General features: G+C 43.8%; 1 protein-coding gene across 5 annotated transcripts in view; it reads left to right on the top strand.

The window, feature by feature from the left end:
• The window catches only part of LRFN5 (leucine rich repeat and fibronectin type III domain containing 5), a 337,342-nt gene that overhangs the window by 200,781 nt on the left and 123,781 nt on the right, over positions 1–12,780 (top strand). The window lies entirely within an intron of this gene.

Here is a 12,780-nt window from a genome sequence, read left to right as displayed (position 1 = left end):
TATTTTGCGCATGTAAGCATCCGTATGTAATCCTTATGTAATCCGTATGGCGAGATTTTCTCGCAGGCTTGCAAAATGGACATATAATGGAGCCCTATGACAGGGTTTATAACACAAACCAAAGAATAGATATAGACACATAGAATACATATATATATATATATATATATATATGTATGTATTCTATGTGTCCATATCTATTCATTTGTTTCTTTATTAAAACTGTCAGTGTGAGTTTACTGTATCGCGCACTGAATTGCCGGCTTTGCTAAAAGACACCGGGTGCGTATTTCTCGCAAGTCACATGTGTGGTCCGTGTCCGTTGTTTTTGCGCACCCATAGACTTGCATTGGTGTACTACGGCCGTAGTATGCTGACACTCGCAGCATGCTGCAATTGGCACGGACCGTAGAATACGGATGAGAAATATACGCCTGGTGCAAGGGACCCCATAGAGAATCATTGGTCTGTGTCTAATGCGTGCTTTTAGCGCCTCTCACTTGGCCGTATTCCTCGCCAGTGTGACCCCGGCCGTACGCTTTAATAATTTTTTTATATTATTTATTTACATAGCACCATTGATTCCATGGTGCTGTACATGAGAAGGGGTTAAATACAAATTACAGATATCACTTAAAGTAAACAAACTAACAATGACAGACTGATACAGAGGGGAGAGGACCTTGCCCTTTCAGGCTTACATGCTACAGGATGTTGGGGAAGGAGACAGTAGGTTGGGGGGTTGCAGCAGTTCCGGTGTTGGTTGAGGTGAGATCACCGGTAGTGGTGAGAGAGAAGGAGGTAGCGGGGTCATTGCAGGCTGTGGGCTTTCTTGAAGAGGTGGAATTTCAGGTTCCGTCTGAAGGATCCAAATGTGGTTGATAGTCAGACTTGTTGGGGCAAAAAATTCCAGAGAATAGGGGCAGTTCGGGAGAAGTCTTGGAGGCGGTTGGGTGAGGAGTGAATAAGTGTGGAGGAGAGAAGGAGGTCTTGGGAGGATCAGAGATTACGTGAGGGAAGGTATCGGGAGATTACTTCAGCGATATAAGCAGGAGATAGGTTATAGATGGCCTTGTAGGTCTGTATTAGTAATTTGAACTGGATACGCTGAGGGAATGGGAGCCAGTGAAGAGATTTGCAGAGGGGAGAAGCGGAGGAGTAGCGAGGAGAGAGATGAATTAGTCGGGCAGCAGAGTTAAGGATGGACTGGAGGGAATCTGTATCTGTTGCCTTCATTGCAGACTGTTCAAGGGTCATCCATCATGCCAAATTTATATACATATGACATAGAGTGGCATGCTAAAGTTTGTGCACCCCTGATCAAAATTACTGCTATTGTGAAAAGTTAAGCAAGTTGAAGATCAAATGATCTCCAAAAGGCCTAAAGTTACAGATAACACATTTCCTTTGTATTTTAAGCATTTCCTTTGTAAGTATATATATATATATATATATATATACACACTCACTGGCCACTTTATTAGGTACACCTGTCCAACTGTGTGTTAAGACTTAATTTCTAATCAGCCAATCACATGGCGGCAACTCAGTGCATTTAGGCATGTAGACATGGTCAAGACAATCTCCTGCAGTTCAAACCGAGCATCAGTATGGGGAAGAAAGGTGATTTGAGTGCCTTTGAATGTGGCATGATTGTTGGTGCCAGAAGGGCTGGTCTGAGAATTTCAGAAACTGCTGATCTACTGGGATTTTCACGCACAACCATCTCTAGGGTTTACAGAGAATGGTCCGAAAAAGAAAAAAAATCCAGTGAGCGGCAGTTCTGTGGCCGGAAATGCCATGTTGATGCCAGAGGTCAAAGGAGAATGGGCAGACTGGTTCGAGCTGATAGAAAGGCAACAGTGACTCAAATTGCCACCCGTTACAACCAAGGTAGGCAGAAGAGCATCTCTGAATGCACAGTGCGTCGAACTTTGAGGCAGATGGGCTACAGCAGCAGAAGACCACACTGGGTACCACTCCTCTCAGCTAAGAACAGGAAACTGAGGCTACAATTTGCACAAGCTCATCGAAATTGGACAGTAGAAGATTGGAAAAACGTTGCCTGGTCTGATGAGTCTCGATTTCTGCTGCGACATTCGGATGGTAGGGTCAGAATTTGGCGTAAACAACATGAAAGCATGGATCCATCCTGCCTTGTATCAACGGTTCAGGCTGGTGGTGGTGGTGTCATGGTGTGGGGAATTTTTTCTGGGCACTCTTTGGGCCCCTTGGTACCAATTGAGCATCGTTGCAACGCCACAGCCTACCTGAGTATTGTTGCTGACCATGTCCATCCCTTTATGACCACAATGTACCCAACATCTGATGGCTACTTTCAGCAGGATAATGCGCCATGTCATAAAGCTCGAATCATCTCAGATTGGTTTCTTGAACATGACAATGAGTTTACTGTACTCAAATGGCCTCCTCAGTCACCAGATCTCAATCCAATAGAGCATCTTTGGGATGTGGTGGAACGGGAGATTCGCATCAGGGATGTGCAGCCGACAAATCTGCGCCAACTGTGTGATGCCATCATGTCAATATGGTCCAAAATCTCTGAGGAATGCTTCCAGCACCTTGTTGAATCTCTGCCACGAAGAATTGAGGCAGTTCTGAAGGCAAAAGGGGGTCCAACCCCTTACTAGCATGGTGTACCTAATAAAGTGGCCAGTGAGTGTGTATATATATATATATATATATATATATATATATATATATATTCTGTATATAATATATAGTAATTTCTTTTAAACATTACAAAAAGGAAAATGGTCTGATGCAAAAGTTTGAACACCCTTGGAGATTTCTGATCTCAGATATCTTTGACCAAGGTTTCAGACATTGGATCTGCGTCCACACGGTCAGTAACCGTCAGCGCTTTGAACGCAGCACATGTCCACTGTGTCCAAAGCACTGCTGGCTTTTGAACGCAGGTGATTCCGCATGTGTTCATTGAACCATGAGGAATAACTGTGTTCAATACATTGGACGGGTGAAATTTATCTTGCGGAGACTTGTGCCTCCGCAAGATAAATGGACATGCTGCAGTCACGAAATACGACGCAGCACAAGTCCATTTCCGCAGCAAAGCCGCGGGTGTCGGAGCACGCATAGTGGGTATTGGATTTCTAGAAATCCCATCCACAATACTGTAAGATCTGCATGCTGCGGCTGTACGCAGCAATCAACCCACAGCGTTTACTGACCGTGGGAACATACCCTAATTAGCCTGCTAGGGTTATGACTTGTTCACTGCCATTGTCAGGAAAGGCCAGGTGATGCAAATTCCCCAGTTTTATAAAAACCCAGCTTCCTCTACCCTTGTGCCAAAAATACCCAGCATCCATGGGATCTTCTAAGCAGTTGCCTAGCACTCTGATAATAATAATGGTGGAGGCCTAGCAAACAGGAGAAGGCTATAAGACGATTGCAAAGTGTTTTCAAGTTGCCCTTTCCTCTGTTAGAAATGTAATTAAGAAATGGCAGTTACCAGGAATAGAGGAGGTAAAGATAAGGTCTGGAAGATCAAGCAAAATTTCACTGGGAGCTGTTCATAGGATTGCTAGAGAGGCAAATCAGAACCCCTGCTTTACTGTTAAAGGGAACCTATCACCTCCCCCCCAAGGGCGTTTTTAAGTAAAAGAGCCACCTTCAGCAGCACTAAGGCTGCATTCTGTGAAGGTAGCTCTTCTGTTTCTGACCCCTAGTAACGCAGAAATATTGACTTTTATAAATAAGTCCTCATACCTGTAATGCGTCCCATAGGTATGGTGTGTCCTCCTGTATCAGGCGCCTCCCAGCCATCCATCATGCCCCTGTTGTGTCTGGGCGCCACCTCTCAGCCTTCCAGGGGGACACACCATACCTATTCGGATGCATTACAGGTATGAGGACCTATTTATGAAAGTCAATATTTCTGCAATACTAGGGGTCAGAAACAGAAGAGCCACCATCACAGAATGCAGCCTTAGTGCTGCTGATGGTGTCTCTTTTTATTTAAAAACGCCTTGGGGGAGTGACAGGTTCCCTTTAAAAAAACCTCAGAAACATTTAGCAGACTCTGGAGTTGTGGTACATTGTTCTACTGTTCAGAGACACCTGCACAAATATGGCCTTCATAGGAGTCATCAGAAGAAAATGTCTCCTTCATCCCCACCATAAAATTCAGTGTCAGAAGTATGAAAAAGAACATCTAAACAAACCTGATGCATTTTGGAAACAAGTCCCGTGGGTCGATGACTTGAAAATAGAAACCTGTGGCCACAATGACCAAAGGTGGAGAAAAAAGGACACACAATTTCAGGAAAAGAACATCTAGCCAACTATTAAGCATGGGGGTGGAGTAATCAGGCTTTAGGGTTCTGTTGCAGCCAATGGCATGGGGAACATTTCACGGGTAGAGGGAAGAATGGATTCAATGAAATTTCAACAAATTCTTGAGGCAAACATAAACAAATCTGTAAAAAGCTGAAGGTGAAAAGAGGAAGAGGATGGGTTCTACAAATGGATAATGATCCTAAACACGTCACAATCCACAATAGACGACCTCAAAAGGCGCAAGCTGGAGGTTTTACAATGTCCCTCATACTCCCCAGATCCGATGATGTTCACATCATTGAAAATCTGCAGCTAGACCTCAAAATAGCAGAGGATGAAAGATGCCCCAGGAATCTCTCAGAACTGGAGGAATTCTCCAAGGAAGAAAGGAGGAAAATCCCTCAACGAGAACTGAAAGACTCGTGTCTGGCTATAAAAAGCGTTTACAAGCTGTGATACTTGCAAAAGGGGGCGCTACTAGGTACTAACCATGCAGGGTGGACAAACTTTTGCATCAGCCCATTATTCCTTTTGTAATTTTAAAGATGGAAAAGATGAAAATAAATATATTATTTGCCTAAAATACAAAGGAAATGTGTCAGTAACTTTAGGCCTTTTAGAGGTCATGTCATCCTCAGCTTGCATAACTGTTAACAATAACAGTAATTTTAGCCGGGGGTGCCAACACTTTTACATGCCACTGTAAATCCATTGCCATCTGCACCTTATAAGATGCTTAGACAAAACACGGCTTTCCATAAGTATTGTCTTCAGCCTTAATCCACTCACTCTTAAAGAGGACACATTAAATCCATATAATATGATAGAAGATGATGCTGCGGACACGGGAAGGAGACAGCGACATTTTACGCACCAATGTAATAGGATGGCATGGAGGGTCGCTTTCCTACACAAATGCCTGATGGTCATCCGATGACTGAGCCTTTGTAATTGAGATCAGATTCTCAAGTAACTACTAAACATGGCCTGTGTTTGCAAAACTTATGATCGAGCTGATTTGCCTGATTTTATTGGGTCACATGATGATTCTGTTTTATGTTAATGTGAACTTTCACCTGGGAGCACTACTTTTCCTACAAAGAGCTCCAAATCCCCTGAATGGACATACAGGAGCATCTTACAAAATTAGAATATCATCAAAAAGTTAATTATTTTTAGTTCTTTAAAACAAAAAATGAATCTCATATATTATATAGTCATTATACACAGAGTGATCTATTTCATTTGTTTTATTTCTGTTAATGTTGATGATTATGGCTTACAGCCAATGAAAACCCAAAAGTCATTATCTCAGTAAATTAGAATACTTTATAACACCAGCTTGAAAAATGATTTTATAATCTGAAATGTTGGCCTACTGAAATGTATGGTCAGCAAATGCAGTCAACACTTGGTCAGGGCTCCTTTTGCATCAATTACTGCATCAATGCGACATGGCATGGTGGCGATCAGCCTGTGGCACTGCTGAGGTGTTATGGAAGCCCAGGTTGCTTTGATAGCAGCCTTCAGCTCGTCTGCATTGTTGAGTCTGGTGTCTCTTATCTTCCTCTTGACTATACCTCATAGATTCTCTATGGGGTTAAGGTCAGGTGAGTTTGCTGGCCAATCAAGCACGGTGATACTGTTGTATTTAAACCAGGTAAAGAAATTTCCATCTCCAAAAAGCTAGCCGGCTTCCAGCAGCACTTCCAGCGTGATCACATGGCGCCGCTCATTAAGGTAATGAATATGCACGCGTCTCCACTCCCATAGGCGTGGAGCGCATATTCATTACCTTAGTGAGCGGTGTCACGTGATCGCGCTGGAAGTGCTGCTGGAAGCCGGCACCATCGAGATGCTGCGAAGGTGCCGGGACCACCAAAATGCTCTGCGAGGGCACGCTGGTGGATGAGTAGGATAGGAGATAAGGAGCCATGCATACCAGTATGGGATGGGGGAGCCATGCATAGCAGGACAGGGACCAGGGAGCCATGCATACCAGGACAGGGACGAGGGGACAATGCATACCCGACTTATACTCGGGTCAATAAGCTTACCCAGTTTTCAGTGGCAAAATTAGGTGCCTCGGCTTATACTCGGGCCGGCTTATTCTCTAGTATATACGGTGCTTTTGGGTTTAAATTGGCTGTAAGCCATAATCATCAACATTAACAGAAATAAACATGTGAAATGGATCACTCTGTCTGTAATGACTCTATATAATATATGAGTTTCCCTTTTTTTATTGAAGAACTGAAATAAATTAACTTTTTGATGATATTCTTATTTTATGAGATGCACCTGTATGATTAATTAGGTCGTCAATATCAAATCAATAGGGGTCTAACACCAATCAGCTGATATGAGGTCCCACAGCTGATGAATGTGTACAGTGAATGGAACCATAACAGCACAACTCCACACACCATGTAGTGGCCATTCTCGGGTACTGCAGCTCAGATCACATTCTCCTCAATTAGAGTGGTATCAAGACCCATTGCATAATATATTGAGGTGTGCTGTTCTGAGTGCACGACCTGCTGAGTGCTGATTGGTGAGGTTGGGTCCAGGGATTTCCTCCCTCCAATGAGGATAGGCCATCAATATAAAAATACTCGATATGCCCTTTAATTTTGCCTATAACTTGATGGCTTTCAGTTATGTCCATGGGTGCATTACTAGAAACTCAGACTCAAATGCAAGGGACATGTCTTTCTTTACTTTCTCTGGACCAGAATGGTTGACAACTGTTGCAATAAGTATAACTGCTTTTTTTCCAGAATATTAATTATTTATCTTTTGGATAGGTCATTTTGATAGGATCCAATTCCCGGCACCTCCATGGTCAGCTGATTGATGGGGCCTGATGTTCCCACAGGGCACAGCGCCATATAATGCAGCTTTCTGAAGCCTTGTGAATGGGACTAAGCTGCAATACCAGGCACAACCACTACAACGAGCATGGTGCTAAAGAGAGCACAGAGTTTGCAGCCCTTACAATCGGTTGATTATTGGGGTTACCAGAAGTTGGACTGCCATCAATTTGACACTTATGATAGGTCATCATCAATATTAAAGTCCTGGTAATTAATTCATTCATTCCCAGAAACTTTTAGGCCCTATATTATCAAAGAAAATATCCCGAAAATGGTCAAAACTAGACCTTCTATTGAATTCTGTACAGAGCTCCGACTTCTGTGCCATTCTCAGAACTTGCCCTTTGCTTGACCTCTATAAGCTCCATCTCGCTTCTTTTTCAATTATGTATGCATTAAAACAGTTACAGGAATCTATCCGGGCAAATCCTTCTAATCCAGGTCTATCAGGAACATGCATTCTAAGTGAAACGTACAGCGGGGAAAGATTGGGCATGTCCTAAGAGAAACAAGACACGTGATAGCCTTAATCTTTCCCTGATATTAGGGTCAAGCTTGCAAATTCCTTTTGTTAAAATGATCAATAAATAAATAATTTACTTCACTTTAAACTATGGGGTTCATCGATGTGTCGGGTGGTCATATTCAAGTAGCAACCCAGCCATCGCTGTTTTAGTTATTACTGGAGGACAGTGTAGTGCCGCAGTGTTCACACAGTGCGATAGAGAGGCAGTGACCCAAGAGAGTTCAACAGAAAACATCTTCATTTCTAAAGACTCACAAATTAAAGTAAACATTGTCCTCCAGATCGCAAACGGTCCATATCAAAAGCTATTGCCATGGGTGACAGCACCACCGTATCCATCTTGGGTGCGTCAAAAGCTTTGTTTCCCTTGGCTCAGTGTTAACCTCGCACAGGCCTGTATCACATAAAGCCTCCAGCTCTGCAGCCAAATCTCAACTCAAAGTTTAAATGTGAATCGTGGACATGGGCTACTCACAAAACCTGGAGTGGAGGGAGAGATTTGCCCCACTACCAAACCTGCAAATCTCTCCAAAAATAAAAGCCCATGTCGGGCTTTCTTAAAATCTGACTTGGTCAGTAGTTTGACCAAATCCATATTTTCATTCTACCTTGTAAACACAGGTGTAGCTGAAAATACCATGTACTCCAGCGGGTACAATATACCTCTATGCACATCCTAGGGGATACATAACGGTGCTCGCATATGACTCCCCTCACTGCCTCACAACAGATACAAATTGTCATGATCCGAAGTGGATCTGACAGTTTAAATGCTCAAAGTGAACTTTTTTCCTTTGGCTTGGTGCCAAAGTAGGTTGATTGCCCCCGGTGGCCATTAGAATTATTACACGTGGTGTCGTTTGTTCTAAGTTGCCCCGGTGGTGGTGAGTGGTATCACACTTTAGTTCTTTGGTTAAGTGCACGTTAATTATAAAACAGGTGTGATGCTCTATCAAAGGGTGTCAGGTGTGTTTGATCACGTTGGTGATATTGTGAGTTCGTCATTTGGGAAGCAAGCCTGGGTGATGAAGGAGCTGAATGAGAGTCCTGGGCAGCCCAGCCAGAGGGGTTGAGTCAGCTATGGAGTCTGGAAGGAGTGCTGGCATGGATTGGTGGAGTTCATCGTTGGAGTCTGCAAGAAGGGCTGGCATGGCGTGGTGGAGTCACAGTTTATGGTGTCAGCAGGAAGTGCTTGCATGGCTTGGTGGAGTGGCGACTATGGTGAGAGTTGCACTCATAATGCTGGACTTGGTTGCTGAAAACTGGACTCAAGCATGCTGGAATTTTTGGCAGATAAGTTGGACTCAAGCATGCTGGACTTTTAGGCAGAAGCTGGACTCATCTTTGAGACTCTGTTTACTGGGCAGCTGCACCTGGTGGTGGACTCTGCTCCAAGGCTGCACTATGGTGATGGATCCGGTTATGGTGATGGATCCGGGTGGAGAAGATGCACGCAGGTGGTGGGCTCTGTTGCTAGGAGCATAAGCAACAGAGCAAAGCTAAGTGGTGTTTCCCCTATATTGTCATTTTTCCTCATGTGTGTTTAGTGCAGTGGTGGGTTTAGTTTCCGCACTGACCAATTCCCTAGTGAGGGTTTAGGTGCAGGGCAAGCTAGGGTTAAAAGGTATCCTGTGCGTCGCCCGGTGCGGAACCGACATAGGGAACGTTAGGAGTGCAGGGACACTGGCTCAGGGGAGTACAGGAGGTCTCCACTTCCCTATTCCCTATCGCAGGGCCCACCATTGTTAATGTTACCCAGGTTTCCCCCTTATTATTTAAATTCGCCTTACTGGAGGCGGGGTTTCCAGCTGCACATTTTATTTAAATTCACCCCACTGGGGGCGGTGTATCCAGGGTCACGTGTGTCATATGGGTTCGCCTTGCGGTACTCGCTGCGTCCAGACACGCGTTGATCATGACACAAATATTATCGCCCTAAGGAGGACTTGGTATAACCATGTATTAGAGAGACATCTTATTGAATTCATCATCTAGATGGAATTCTTCACTTTCCCTGTTGTGGCGCTGCAGGGCAATATAACACTTCCATAGATAGCAGCATTACGTCCCCCAGTAATCAGTTAAAATGTGTGTCATGTCGGACGCTATTCACACCACAGCGTCCGGCAGGCAGCAGTAGTTCCATCTCCGTCCACTATAGCCTCAGTGGCGCCGGTATGAGTTTACTCAGGTTATTGGGGGTTAATCTAGCTGGAAATCAGGTGATATGTTTGGTCATGCCCACGGTCTTTAAATAGTCGTGCTGGCCTATGGGCATCGCCGATTATAGCTTGTGTTTTATGCCAAGTGGTTCCGGTCTGGAGAGGAGGTGTTGGAGAGAGAAATTCGTAGCTGGTGGCGTATGATCCGTTGTTACCTTTTCGCCTTCCTATATTTGTGTTTTGTTTTGCCCTGTTCACATTACGGTATTGTCCTGTGTGTATGCGGTGCGGTGCAGTTTAATTTCTCCCTGTCTGTCATTACTGTGTGGGCTTTGGTGGTTTGACGACTCACTGGGTGGAGGGTGGAGGGTTCAGCTTAGGGCTGAGCAGGAGATAAGGAAAGGTTGGAGGCTCAGGCATTTGCACCATTAGCAAAAACCCTGGGTTGAGGATCAGACAGGGTTTTACCTAGTTGGAGGGACTCTGCAGGGGCCCCGGGTATTTCAGCCTTCTTTGACCTAAGCCCCACGTAAAAATGTGTTAATGAATCCTTCAGCAAGTGTTGAATTTCCCTGCAGCTCCCCCACAGAAGAAATAAAGTATTACATAATTCATGTTGAAAAGAATACATGGTCAGGATGGATTCTCCATAGTTAACTGATCACTGTAATTTAACAAACTTTGCATAAATCACTAGTACAAGCAGATGTGAGAAACCTTGTAATACATTTTATCAGAGAAAGCTGCTACTTTATCCACTTCTTTGCCACATCTTCCACCACTTCTTTCCAGTCTAATCATTCAGCTGCTAAAATCCATTCTGCTTAAAATAAACTGAGAGATCAGATCAAATCTAAAAAAGCTAAAATGTTTCTATAGTAATGCACAAAGCATGGGCAACAAACAAGGAGAACTGGAACTACTAACACAGGAAAAGAAATATGATGTCATTGAAATCACTGAAACTTGGTGGGACAATACACATGATTGGAATACAAGACTAGAAGGATACAACTTATTTGCAAGAAACAGACTTGATAAACGAGGAGGTGTCACATTGTATGTTAGAAACGCGTATATCTGCACAGAGATTGAAGCTTCAGAAACTGGAAGTTCTATGGAAACTGTTTGGGTAAGAATACAAGGTCAGAACAATGGAAAGGACACCATTGTAGGCATTTTACTACAGGCCATCTGTGCAAGCTGAAGATATGCATGAACTCTTTATGCATCAAATGGCCGAGTTCTCCAAAAAATATGACATAGTTGTCATGGAAGTCAATGGAAGTCTTCTAACAGAGGCTGGACAGACATCTGTCTGGGATGATTTAGCGAATCCTGCTTTGAGCAGAGGGTTGGACCAGATGGCCCAGGAGGGCCCTTCCAACTCTATGATTCTGTGATTAAATCTATCTATTGAAGTTCATAAGGGGTTGGAGGGTTAGGGAGGAGCAGAGTGAGAGACATGAAGACACTTCTGCTTTCTTGGGAGATAATATTTTCTATTGCAGAGCTGGAGTCACAGCCACAATGATCAGTACTAGAGATGAGCGACTTTGCTTTTTTTCGGGTCAAGTCGGGTTTCATGAAACCCGACTTTCTTAAAAGTCGAGTCGAACAAAATCGTCCGACTATAGGGAAAAGTCGGGGTCCGACTGAAACACGAAACCCAATGCAAGTCAATGGGGAAGCAAAGTCGGCAGGGAATGGAGGACAGTAAACACACCTTGTTGTGAGTTCATTTTTCGGTCCACCAGTTGTGAGTTCTCCTTCCAGGCTCCCTCTGGTGGTAACTGGAGGTAGTGAGGCTGATTTAATCAGTAGAAATCTGCCACCTGATAATGAGGATGATGATTGGACCTCAGGAATCTCAGACTGGATTTAAGACAGCCGACGCCCTAGTCTGGTGCTGGTGATTCCTTCTGGCTTGTCAGGTCTTGGTTTTCAGCTCTGTTCCAGTTATCTAAAGCTAAGTTTTTCTGCTGATGTTCACACTTTATTTTGTTAGTCTATTCAGTTTTTTGTGTGGTCAGTCAGCCCCGGCTGGGGCTGCGCTAAATTTCCACTCTTATTTATCTGTATTTGCCAATTTGCTTTTTGTCCCTTATTAGATTGGCCTTTTGCTCTGTCTCAGAATATTTCAGAGTGCTGATATAGTGGGAGAAGTCTAGTGACTTCAGGGTTAATTTTGCTATCAGAAGTGTTGCACTTTATTTTTGTAGGTTTTTTTGCAGATTGCAGACAGTGTCTTTCCTTTCCTATCCTTTCTAGTTAGTTTGGGCCCCATCGTTTGCTCAGCCTATTTTCCTGCCTGTGATTGTGCTTTCATCTTGTTTCACCGTCAATACATGTGTGGGGGCTGTCTTTCCTTTGGGGTCTGCTCTGGGGCAGTTATTTTTCCCCTTTTCTTGCTTCAGGCTTATTTAGTCCTCCGGCTGTGACGAAGCGTCTAGGACCATCGTAGGTACGCTCCACGGCTGCTGCTAGTTGTGTGGTTAGGATCAGGGATCTGCAATCTGCATAGTTACCAACCTCTCTGGTTTTCTGTGACTTAGCTTGTTTTGTATTTTTCTCCTCGGTGACCCATTCATAACAACACCTACAGTGTCCATTTCAATGCCAACGACATCAATTCTTATTACTTAAGCTTATCAACCTTAATTTACTTTATGCTAATAGTTACGCATTGAAAACGGGGATCTTTGGCTAAAGTTGTGGGGGGGTAGGGCTGGCTCCAGGTTTTTGTGTGCCCTGGGCCAAAGAGTGTCAGTGCGCCCTTTTAACACATACCACAATTCATAATGCTCCGATACGGCACAGAAATATAGATATAGTACAATGAAAAATACTTCACTGCTTACATGACATGACTGATATCTATTTTAAATTCTAC

Source organism: Dendrobates tinctorius, unplaced genomic scaffold (genome assembly GCF_039654945.1).
Source record: "Dendrobates tinctorius isolate UK_male_01 unplaced genomic scaffold, ASM3965494v1 ptg000058l, whole genome shotgun sequence".
NCBI classification, from domain to species: Eukaryota; Metazoa; Chordata; class Amphibia; order Anura; family Dendrobatidae; genus Dendrobates; species Dendrobates tinctorius.
Note: the sequence above shows the minus strand (reverse complement) of the source record. Positions and strands in the feature narration are given on the sequence as shown.